Genomic DNA, 12,961 nt, shown 5'->3' on the forward strand with positions numbered 1-12,961 from the left:
GGAGAGGAAGAGCTCACTCATCCCCATGGGAGGGCATTAATCTATTTTTGGGAGTCCTTCCCCATGACCCAAATACCTCCAACTAGTCCCCGCCCCTCAACACCCTCACATTGGGGATCAAATTTCTTTCCTTTCCTTCCTTCCTTCCTTCCCTCCCTCCTTCCTTCCTTTCTCCCTTCCCTCCTTCCCTCCCTCCCTCCCTCCCTCCCTCCCTCCCTCCCTCCTTCCTTCCTTCCTTCCTTCCTTCCTTCCTTCCTTCCTTCCTTCCTTCCTTCTTTCTCTCTCTTTCTCTCTCTCTTCTCTCTCTCTCTCTCTAAGGTCTGGCTCTGCTGGAAGTGCACTGGCATGATCTGGGCTCACTGCAACCTCCATCTTCCAGGCTTAAGCCATCCTCCCACCTCAGTCACCCAAGTAGATGGGACTACAGGCACGTGCCACCACCCCAGCTAATTTTTGTATTTTTTTGTAGAGATGGGGTTTCGCTATGTTGCCCAGGCTGCTCTCGAACACCTGAGCTCAAGTGATTCACCTGCCTCAGCCTCCCAAAATGTTAGGACTATGGTTGTGAGCCACCGTGCCTGGCCTGGGGGTCAAATTTCAATACGAATGTTGAGGGGGACAAACCACATCCAAACATAGTACACATACTATTTTTTCTCTCTCTCTTTTTTTTTTTTTTTTGTTCTTTTTTTTGTAGAGACAGGGTATCCCTGTGTTACTCAGGCTGGTCTCAAACTCCTGGGCTCAAGCAATCCTCCCACTTCAGCTTTCCAAGGTGCTGGGATTATAGGTATGAGCCATTGTACCCAGCCCATTCTTTTTTTTTTTTTTTTAAATAGAAACTTATTGTTCCACCAGAAAGTTGTATCATAATTTATGTAACTAGCTATATTTAAATCGTTTAGTCCTTTTTTTAAAACAAATAATACCATAATGACAATCTAGTCCATATGTTATTCTGCATGTGTTAGAATATCTGTAGGATAAATTCCTGAAAGTGGAATTTCTGGTTCAAAAGGTATATATATGCCAAAGATATTGCCAAACTGAATTCTATACTTTCACCAACACAGTTTTATAATACTATTTTTTGCCAGTCTCAGATTTTAAAAAGTCTTCTCAGTGTAGTTTTAATTTGCATTTATTTTGAGTGATTGAAAAATCTTTCCTATTCTTCAATGATGTTTAGTTATTTTTATATTTTCTATTTAAAATTTTAATCTGCTTTCCTATAGGGTTGTTAATATTTTTTATTGATGCTTAAGAGTTCCTTATATAGTCAAGAAATAAGCCCTTTGTCTGTGATAGGAAATGCAAATATTTTTCTTAGGTTTGTGGTTTATCTTTTGACCTTGCCTGTAGTTTTTCTTTCTTTCTTTTTTCTGTGTTTTAAAATTTTCTTTTACAGCAACATTCCACTGAAGCCTATGATTTTTGACCTAGAAGCTTTTAAACAAATTTTTATGAAGTTGAAGTCATCAATTTTTTATTAATATTGTTTCACCCCTGGGTTTTGTGTCAAAAATAGAAGGTCTTCCTCAATCTGATTTATGTAAAAATTCTTACATGACTTCTTTTCATACTTTTGCAGTTTTATTTTTACTTGTAAACTTCGATCTAGTTGGAATATATTTTGATGTATTACGAGAGAGGATTCAATAATATTTCACCTCAATAACTCTCCAGTTGCCTTCAAACCATTAACTGAATGTCATGTTTTTTTCCACTACTTTGAAATGCCATTATATTGGTTTGTTTTCTGTTGCTTATAACAGAATATCTGAAACTGGGTAATTTATAAAGGAAAGGAATTTATATCTTACAGTTTGGGAGGCTGAGAAGTCCAAGGTTGAGGGGCCACAGCAGGTGAGAGCCTTCTTGCTGGTGGGGTTCTCTACAGATCCCAGGTGGTGCAGGGCTTCACAATAGTAAGTGGGCTGAATGTGCTGTGTATGCTAGCTCAGATCATTCTTCCTGTCCTTTTTTTTTTTTTTTTTTTTTTTTTTTTGAGATGGAGTGTCATTCTGTCTCCCAGGCTGGAGAGCAGTGGGGCGATCTCGGCTCACTGCAACCTCCACCTCCTCAGTTCAAGCGATTCTCCTGCCTCAGCCTCCTGAGTAGCTGGGATTATAGGTGCCCGTCACCACGCCAAGCTATTGCTCTTCTTTTAAAGCCATCAGTCCCACTCTCATGCTAACCCATTAGTCCATGAGTGGATGATGAGATCGCTCATCATCTCCTCTTTTTTTCTTTTTCTTTTCTCTCTGTTTTTTTTTTTTTTTTTTTTTAAGACAATCTCCCTCTGTCACCCAGGCTGGAGTGCAGTGGTGGGATCTTGGCTCACTGCAACCTCTGCCTCCTGGGTTCAAGAAATTCTCCTGCCTCAGCCTCCCAAGTATCTGGGATTACGGGTGTCTACCACCATGGCCAGCTAATTTTTGTAGTTTTAGTAGAGATAGGGTTTCTCCATGTTGGCCAGGCTGGTATCAAACTCCTGACCTCAAGTGATCCACCCGCCTCAGCCTCACAAAGTTCTGGTATTACAAATGTGAGCCACCGTGCCCAGCCCCAATCTCCTCTTAAAGGCCTCACCCTTCAATGCTATCACATTGGGGATTAAGTTACCAACACACGAAATCTGAGGGACACATACAAACCACAGCAGCGATCTTTGTCATATACTAAATTAATAAATGCATAAGTGTATTGGTATCTCTTTCTGGAAATTCTATTCTGTGCCACTGATTCTTGTGTCTCCTGCCCCACAACTACTGCTTCCATTTCTATTGGTCTATAGTGAAAAGGCTAGTGCTCTATCATTGCATTTATTGTCAGAATGTCTTCAGATATTCTTGCTGCTTATTTTTTAACCTGAAATTTATAATCAGCTAGTTTAGTACCTTGCAAACAATATCAATACCAAAACCAAGATAGAGACAAAGACTAAGACCAACAAGAGCAACAACCACAACGCTGTGGTATTTTGTGGGTTCCTATTATATTCATACTCTTCAGCTCCAATCTTAGCTATCACCTTTAGCATATTTGAATCACGACAAAGTCGATTTCTGTTTTGTCTCTGAATCCTTCCCTTTCTTCCTTCCTCTCTCCCTTCCTTTCTTCCTCCCTCCTTTCCTCTCTTCCTCTCTCTCTTTTTCTTTCTCCCAGGCTGGAGTGCAGTGGTGATCTCAGTTCACTGCAACCTCCACGTCCTGGATTCAAGTGATTCTCCTGTCTCAGCCTCCCGAGTAGCTGGGATTACAGGCCCAGGCCACCATACCCAGCTAATTTTTGTATTTTTAGTAGACATGGGGTTTCGCCATGTTGGCCAGGCTGGTCTTGAACTCCTGACCTCAGGTGATCCACTTGTATTGGCTTCCCAAAGTACTGGGATTACAGGCATGAGCCACCACGCCTGGCCAATTCTTTATTTTTTTCTTTTTTTGAGACAGTGTCTCACTCTGTCCCCCAAACTAGAGTGCAGCGGCAGGATATCGGCTCACTGCAACCTCCCATGCCTGAACTCAAGCCATCCTCCCACCTCAGCTTCCCCAATACCTGGGACTACAGGTGCTTGCCACCACAGGCTAGCTTTTTTAATTTTTTGTAGAATCAGGGTTTTGTCATGTTGCTCAGGCTAGTCTCAAACTCCTAGGCTCAGGCAATCCAGCTGCCTCAGCCTCCCAAAGTGCTGGGATTACAGGTATGAATGACCACACCCGGCCTGAATTAATTCTTTCTGAATCAACTTCTGGTTGTGGCTGCTATCTTAGTTTCTCCTTCATCATTGGTTTGGACTGTTGTTCTGGGTTCTGTGCTTCAGCAATCCTGATATCCTTCTATTCACTTCTTCTCAGTTCATGCTATAGCATAATTTAAAGCAGTTTGTTCAAAATTGTAATTATAAAGGACTTACCAGAACATACCTTTCATTCGCTTCTTTTAGATAGAATTCTTATACTCTTGAAAAAATCTTTCAGTCATTTCAATTCAAACTGGAGTTTGTGATTCTAACCTTTACATTTTTAAGTACGCTTTCCACTTGAGTTCTTCAAGATTTAGACAAACGACCGGTTTCTATGCAACCACGCAGGTGAAGGGCATGTTCTATCTTGCAGCTTTCCATTCCTTAGCAATGTGCTTCCATCTGTAGTCAATAAATATACTCCACAGGGAAAAAGAGAAAAACATGAATTGTCTAAAATAATTCTTACATTAAATGTCAGCAGGCATTTTATAAGATTAATTTTTTAAGCTAAAATAAAAGTTCTACCCACCATTGACTAAATATATTTTAAAGCCTACAGGCATAAACTATACTTCACAGACATCTACATGAATACATAAAAGACTGAAGAAACCAAACATGATAAAATTGGCACATTTTAAAAATTAGAATAAAAGCCTGGAGAATCTGCATGAGAAATGCAGAACAATATATGTCTTGTGGGGATGAAAAATAATAACCAACAGTTGGTGTACAGATGCTCCTTGACTTATGGTGGGATCAAGTCCTGATAAATTCATTGTAAGTTGAAATTATTGTAAGTCAAAAATGCATTTAATACCTAATACACTGAACATCACAGCTCAGCCTAGCCTACCTTGAATGTGCTCAGAACACTTCCATTAGCCTGCAGTTGGGGAAAATCGTCGAACACAAAGCCTGTTTTGTAATGAAGTGTTGAATATCTCAGGTGATTTATTGAATATTTTACTGAAAGTGAAGAACAAAACGGCTGTATGAGTTCTACGGAATGCATATTGCCTTTTCACCATTGTAAAGTTAAGAAGTCTTAGTGTGAACCATTGTAAGTCAAGTACAATGCTAAGCATTCTATTGAGTCCATGTCACGACCCTGTGGACCAGGTGCAATTATTATCCTCATTTTGTAAGTGAAGAAACCTGAGGCTTAATAAGCACTTTGTTGAAAGCCAGCCACTTGCCAACTGGTAGACCAAGATTCACACGTAAGCAGCCCAATCCCAGGTCACTATACTGCTACTATGCAGAAATCCCAAAGTGCTGGGATTACAGGTGTGAGCCACTGCTCCCGGCTTATGAATGATTTTTTGAAATCAGCTTTATTCGGTTTAATAGACATAAAATTCACCAATATTCAGTGCACAATTAGATGCATCTCAAAAGTACACAGTAGTGTAATCACCACTGAAGTCGTAATATGGAACATTTCTGTCATCCTGGAAAATTCCCATGCCCCTTCACAGTCGGCTTCTCTCCCATACTCTCTGACTCTTGGCAACCACTCATTGGTCTCTTTTCTGTCATGAGAGTTTTGCATCTTTTAAAATTTCATATAAATTGAACCATATGGTAGTAGTCTTTGAGGATGAATTTTTTAATTTACATAATGCTTTTGAGGTTTATGACGTCACATGTACGTTACTGACTTTTGAAAAAGAGACAGGGTCTTGTTCTGTTGCCCAGGTTGCAGTGCAGTGGCACATCATAGCTTTTACTGCAGCCTCAAACTCCTGGGCTCAAGCAATTCTCCTGCCTCAGCCTCCCAAGTAGCTAGGACTACAGGCATGTACCACCACAACTGGCTAATTTGTAGAATTTTTTTTTTTTTTTTTTTTTTTAGTGGAGATAGGGTCTCACTCTTTGCCAAGGCTGGTCGTAACTCCTGGCCACAAGCAATCCTCCAGATTTGTCCTGTTATTCTTTTTTATTGTTGAGTAATATTACATTGCATGGGTGTGCCACAATTTATTTATTCACCAATTGATGAGCATTTGGGCTGTTTCCAAATTGGGGCAATTATAAATAAGGCTGCTATGAACATTTGTATACAAGTCCTTGTATGGACAAATGTTTTAATTTCTCTTGAGTAAAGTCATACTAGAAATATGACTTCTAGATTCTATGACAAGCAATACAAAATGGTTTTGTAGGTGAAAATCATGAGGATGGTATGCAAATAATTGCCTTTTGTTAACTGATCCCCATGAGCCTACGAAACCATATTAATGTAAAATGGCATCTTTTATTTCAGTTAATTATTTCAATGATCACATCTTTTATTTCTTTCATTTATTTGTAGTTAAAAGATACCAAATTACTTTTTAATTAATTATCCAGAAATCAAGGGATAAAATTGCAAAACAAAATGTCAAATTTCTAGGTGGACCTTGACCCTCTTGAGATCCCTGGAACTGGTGACCACAATTGTAGGATTTTTTTTTTTTTTTTTTTTTTTTTTATCTCCCAAGGCCCTTCCCAAAGAGTCTGGAATTGTCTGCATTCCAAAGAACCCAGAGATAGTATTTTGTCAGGTACAAACCTATTGTCCTGAACCAATAGAGGAAACAACCATTATCCTGACCATCTGAAATCTTGAGAAGAACAAACATATGAGAACCAGGAAAACTTGTCTTTGACACGGTAGAATCCACTTTATATGCTGAAATCAAATTTTGAATCAAGCCATTCCTTCACTAATGTGGAGAGGACTTAGCACTAAGCAAGAATAAGTTAGGCTAGAAGGCTACTGATTCTAAGTGTTGGCATCCACCAGTATAGTAATAATATCAACTAAGTGGCACTACATGCCCATTATTGTTTTTTCTCCAGCCCTCAAACATAATGATATGGTTTGGCTCTATATTCCCACCCAAATATCACCTTGAATTGTAAGAATCCCCACGTGGTCATAGGAGGGACCCAGTGGTAGGTAACTGAATCATGGGGGCAGATTTTTCCCGTGCTGTTCTTGTGATAGTGAATAAGTATCATGAGAGTTGATGGTTTTATGAAGGGGAATTCCCCACACACGCCCTTCTGTCTACCATCATGTAAGACGTACCTTTGCTTCTCTTTTTCTTTCCACCATGATTGTGAGGCCTCCCCAGCCATGTGGAACTGTGAGTCCAGTAAACCTCTTTCCTTTATAAATTACTGAGTCTCAGGTATGTCTTCATTAGCAGTGTGAGAACAGACTAATACACATAACAAGTGTGTTTACTGTCTTACTATCCACTTCACTGAGTTCTCTAATTGTAAGGACTACTCCTTATTTTATGTACTATGAACACAACCATCTTCACCTGACATATGGTAGTTTGCTTCTTGATGCATGTTGAATAAACAAAATCAATAATTAATATCTCATACATCGAATTAAAAGCTGCAATATAAAATTAAAAACTATAATGTAATTAAGAATGACATCCATAGAATTAGCTAATTCTATTATGTAACTAAATAATATCTTTAAAATAGGCAAATGAAACAAATAGCACCACTTGGGGACACTGAGTTGGGGTGAGGGGATGAGGTATACCTGTGCAGCATACAGTAGTATATCAAGAATACTGCCTGGTCTTGGGGTTCAGTTTGGGTCCTCAGCAGAGGAAGTCCTTTATGATCTTAAAGTCCAATGATGGGAAATAGATACCCAAAGTAGGTAAGATGGAAAGTTCCTAAGGTAAATAAGAAATACCGTATGTGGTTAAGAGTAAGGCAGACAGATGGGCTTGAATTTTGACTTTGCCACTTACCAGCTTACTGAGCTTAGGGAAAAACACTTAGCCTCTTTGTTCCTTAGTTTCTTTATCTGTAAAATGGGGGTTATAATTGTACTCATGTCATACGGTTGTTGCAAGGATTAAATGAGTTAATATAGTATATGATAAATACCTAGAGTGCTTTGTCCACGTAAGTACAGAATACATATTAGCTTTTACAATAAATACAGAACAATATAGAGCTAGAAGTACAGTAGGATATTTGGGGATGGCATCCATCATTTTTCAGCTGTGTGACCCTAGGTAAGTTAATCTTGATAAATTTTAATTTACTTCTGTATAAAGTAAGAATAATTAATTCTTACCTCTGAGGATTGTTGACAGAATTGCAGACAATGTGTGTAAACCCAGTGCCTGATGTGAAGCATTCAACATATAGGAGCTATACTGTCCCCTCTTTTATGTCTCAGAATGTAAAATATGAGACCTAACATGCAGTTGCTCTATATTAAGGGATACTTTTAACTTTACTCAATTCAATATAAAAGTGTTTCTATTCAGAACTAACTAGAGAAAAAAGAACAATTTTCAACGCTGCAATTTAAACTCAGAAATAGTTGGTTCTGCAATTTTCAAACAGAGTGGCAGAAATTGGAACCAGGCAGAATACTACCCTCAAGTGCCTGAATGCCTTTATCTGGTGGCTGTGATGCAGCAGTTGAATAATGCAGGTGGAGCACTCACATGCTGTCTGGCTTACTATTAGCAGACAACAAATGGCAGTACTTTTTTCCTTCCTTTTCTAAGTGATCCCAGACAAGCACAAATAAAACTTTATTAGAGGTAGCAGAGTGTCTAAATCCTCTCTCTGTAAATGAACCTAACTTTTGCCAAATAGTGTCTACATGATGTCAGTGGAAATAAGACCCCTAAAGCTAAAATATGCAAGCTTTATTTTTATTTTTTTTAAGACAGAGTCTCATTCTGTTGCTGTTGTGGTTTGACTGTGTCCCTACCCAAATCTCATCTTGAATTGTAGTTCCCGTAATTCCCACGTGTTGTGGGAGGGACCCAGTGGGAGATAATTGAATCATGCGGGCCATTTCCCCCATACTGTTCTCATGGTAGTGAATAAGTCTCACAAGATCTGAGGGCTCTATAAGGGAAACCCCTTTTACTTGGTTCTCAATTCTCTCTTGTCTGCTGCCATACACGATGTGCTTTTTACCATTCATCTTCCACCATGATTGTGAGGTCTCCCAGCTACGTGGAACTGTGAGTCAATTAAACCTCTTTTTCTTTATAAATTATCATCTCAGGTAAGTCTTTATCAGCAGCATGAAAATGGACTAATACAGTAAATTGTGCTAGGTAGTGGGGTACTGCTATAAAGATACCCAAAAATGTGGAAGCAACTTTGGAACTGGGGAACAGGCAGAGGTTGGAACAGTTTGGAGGACTCGGAAGAAGATAGGAAAATGTGGGAATGTTTGGAACTTCATAGACACTTGTTGAATGGCTTTAATCAAAATGCTGATAATGATATGGACGATGAAATCAAGGCTGAGATGGTCTCAAATAGAGATAAGGAACTTGTTGGGAACTGGAGTAAAACTATGTTTTAGCAAAGAGACTGGTGGCATTGTGCCCCTGCCCTAGAGATCTGTGGAACTCTGAACTTGAGGGAGATAATTTAGGGTATCTGGCAGAATTTCTAAGCAGCAAAGCATTCAAGAGGTGACTTGGGTGCTGTTAAAAGCATTCAGTTTTAAAAGGGAAACAGCATAAAAGTTTGAAAAATTTGTAGCCTGACAATGAGATAGAAAAGAAAACCCATTTTCTGAGAAGAAATTCAAGCATGCTGCAGAAATTTGCATAAATAACAAGGAACCAAATGTTAATCACCAAGACAATAGGAAAAATGTCTACAGGGCATGTCTCTAGAGATCTTTGCGGAGCCCCTCCCATCACAGGCCCGGAGTTCTAGGAGGAATAAATCGTTTTGTGGTCTGGGCCCAGGGATCCCCCTGCTCTGTGCAGCCTAGGGACTTGGTGCCCTGCTTCCCAGCCACTCCAACCATGGCTAAAAGGGGCCAAGGTATACCTCAGGGCATGGCTTCAGAGGATACAAGCCCCAAGCCCTGGCAGCTTTCACATGGTGTTGAGTCTGTGGGTGCACAGAAGTCAAGAATTGAGGTTTGGGAACCTCCACTTAGATTTCAGAGGATGTATGGAGATGCCTGGATGTCCAGGCAGAAGTTTGCTGCAAGGGCAGGGCCCTCATGGAGAACCTCTGCTAGGGCAGTGCAGAAGGGAAATGTGGAGTTGAAGGCCCCCCACACAGAGTCCCCACTGGGGCACTGCCCAGTGGAGCTGTGAGAAGAGGGCCACCATCCTCCAGACCCCAGAATGGTAAATCCGACAACTTGCATTGTGCACCTGAAAAAGCTGCAGATGCTCAACAGCAGCCTATGAAAGCAGCTAGGAGGGCGGTTATACCCTGCAAAGCCACAGGGGCTGAACTGACAAAGGCCGTGGGAGCCCACCTCTTGTATCAGTGTGACCTGGATGTGAGACATGGAGTCAAAGATGATTTTGGAACTTTAAGATTTGACTGCCACACTGGATTTTGGACTTGCATGGAGCCTACAGCCCCTTTGTTTTGGCCAGTTTCTCCCAATTGGAATGGCTGTATTTACCCAATGCCTGTACCCCCATTGTATCTAGGAATTAACTTGCTTCTGCTTTTATGGGCTCAGGTGGAATGGACTTGCCTTGTCTCAGATGAGATTTTAGACTGCGGATTTTTGAGTTAATGCTGAAATAAGACATTGGGGTACTGTTGGGAAGGCATGATTGGTTTTGAAATGTGAGGACATGAGATTTGGGAGGGGCCAGGAGCGGAATGATATGATTTGGCTATGTCCCCACCCAAGTCTCATCTTGAATTGTAGCTCCCATAATTCCCACATATTGTGGGAGGAATCTGGTGGGAGATAATTGAATCACGGGGGTGGTTTCCCCTATACTGTTCTCATGGTAGTGAATAAGTCTCATGAGATCTGACAGTTTTATAATGGAAACCCCTTTTACTTGGTTCCCAATTCTTATCTGCTGTCATATAAGATGTGTCTTTTGCCTTCTGCTATGATTGTAAGGCCTCCCCGGTCACGTGGAACTGTGAGTACATGAAACCTCTTTTTCTTTATAAATTACCCAGTCTTGGGTATGCCTTTATCAGCAGTGTGAAAACAGACTAATTACAGTTTTTCAAGCTGGAGTGCAGTGGCAGGATCACAGCTCACTGCAGCCTCAACCTCCCAGGCTCAATCAATCCTCCCACCTCAGCCTCTTGAGTAGCTGGGACTACAGGTGCACACCACCACACTCAGCTTGTTTTTTGTACTTTTTGTAAAGAAAGGGTTTCACCGTGTTGTCCAGGCTAGTCTTGAACTCCTGGGCTCAAGTAATCTGCCCACCTCAGACTCCTAAAGCGCTGGGATTACAGGCGTGAGCCACTATGCCTGGCCTAAAACACACAAGCCTTAAATAAGTCAGATGAAATCAGAGTTGGAGAAAGAAACTATCAGAGTGACCTTTTGGTGATATAAAAGTCCAGTGATTACTAAACTGCCCAACTCCTTGTGCTTTGTGATTAGGATGGAGGCTTCTCCATCTGTCCGAGTGATGCTATACATCTGTTTCGTAGCGCACAAGTTCCTTTACTGCAAAAAGAAAGTTCATGTCTTGGTAGCATAAATTCCAGAAAATTAAACTGCAGTAATTTCTTAAGAGTCCTCAGTCTTAGAGGCCTTCCCAGATGGCCTCCAGGAGTTAACACAGCTTCCTAATTACCAGAAACCATGTGAACTGCATGCACTCTTACTGTACAGGTAGCATCTAAGACAACTAAGATAAATGGACTTCTTTAAGTTCTCTTTAAAGTAACTCTGCAAAATGTTTACAACTTTAATAATTTATATGGGGCATAGTATCTAAGGTCTATAATGGCCTCTCTAGGTATTGTACTCAAAGGAGAGTTATTATTGTTCTCTGTCAAATTATGCTAAAAATTGGTTCACTCGGGGAATTTTTTTTCTTTTTTTTTTTTTTGAGACGGAGTCTTGCTCTGTCACCTGGGCTGGAGTGCAGTGGCGCGATCTCAGCTCACTGCAACCTGCGCCTCCTGGGTTCACGCCATTCTCCTGCCTCGGCCTCCTGAGTAGCCGGGACTACAGGCACCCCCTAATTTTTTAAATATTTTTAATAGAGATGAGGTTTCATCGTGTTAGCCAGGATGGTGTCGATCTCCCGACCTTGTGATCCACCTGCCTTGGCTTCCCAGAGTGCTGGGATTACAGGTATGAGCCACTGTGCCCAGCCCACTCGGGGAATCTTTTTAAAAATAGTCTGACTTAATCTCTGTCTCAGTCAAGTTTCACTTGAAAATCAGGCATGAGGGTCCCAATGAAATTTCAAAAACATAACTCATTTTCAATTTTCACTTGACTTTGCTATTTCACTTGACTTTGCTATTTCACTTGACTTTGCTACAGGCAATTAGTCTCTCTCCAGAACCCTGAGGGCAAATCTGTCTTTCCTGACATTAGGATGGTGGGAGGGAGCTACAGAGTGTACCCCTCCACACATTTACTCGTGAGGCTTGGCATCAGGAGAGTACATCCAGCATGTTCAGGGAAGGGCATCCAGTTCTGCTCCCCATCATTCTTGGCTCCCTGCTCATGTCTGCTGGAAGGGTTAGGGTTCTGAAACCACTTTTGCAAAACTTATGACAGTGAGAGAAATCTAACATAGCAGACTCCATCTTGCTTCTAACCTCACAAGCTTATTGCCCTTGCTCATTCCTGAGTGTAGGCCAAGCTAACCATGGGAGGAATTTATTGTTTAACATTAAAGCAAGGAAGATAATTGCCCCTTCCCAAAACTACCCTCCTCCTAGTTCAGGCACTAAAACCACCTTTGCAAAATGAATGAAAGGCCAAAATGTTAGAATTATGGGAGGAGCCTGAATTCTGCTAAGACGTATGCATAGTTCAGTGATAACCAGCCATGTTCCCTAGCTTGCTTACTACTCAGGAGTCATGTAGCCAGAGGTCACAAGAGTTGTAACTTTCTCAATTGTTCCTACAGATAACATCTCTATTGTAAAACCTAAGATTGTTGTTTGAGATCTTTTTCAGACATTTGCATCCTGATGAACTGACACCACTTGGACCCATGACTCATACCAAGGAAATTAATCAACTGGTCCTGTAACTCCCACCCAGAAGCTGACTCGGTGTGCGAAGACAGTTCCAGCACTCCTGTGATTTCATCCCCAACCAATCAGTAGCACCCATTCCCCAGCCCCCTGTCTGCCAAATTATCCTTTAAAAACCTTACCCTCTGAGTTCTCAGAGAAGTGGATTTGAGAAATATCTCCCACCTTTTTTTCTTTTACAACTGGCAAATA

The sequence above is a fragment of the Macaca fascicularis genome, chromosome 4 (genome assembly GCF_037993035.2).
Source record: "Macaca fascicularis isolate 582-1 chromosome 4, T2T-MFA8v1.1".
Taxonomy (NCBI): Eukaryota; Metazoa; Chordata; class Mammalia; order Primates; family Cercopithecidae; genus Macaca; species Macaca fascicularis.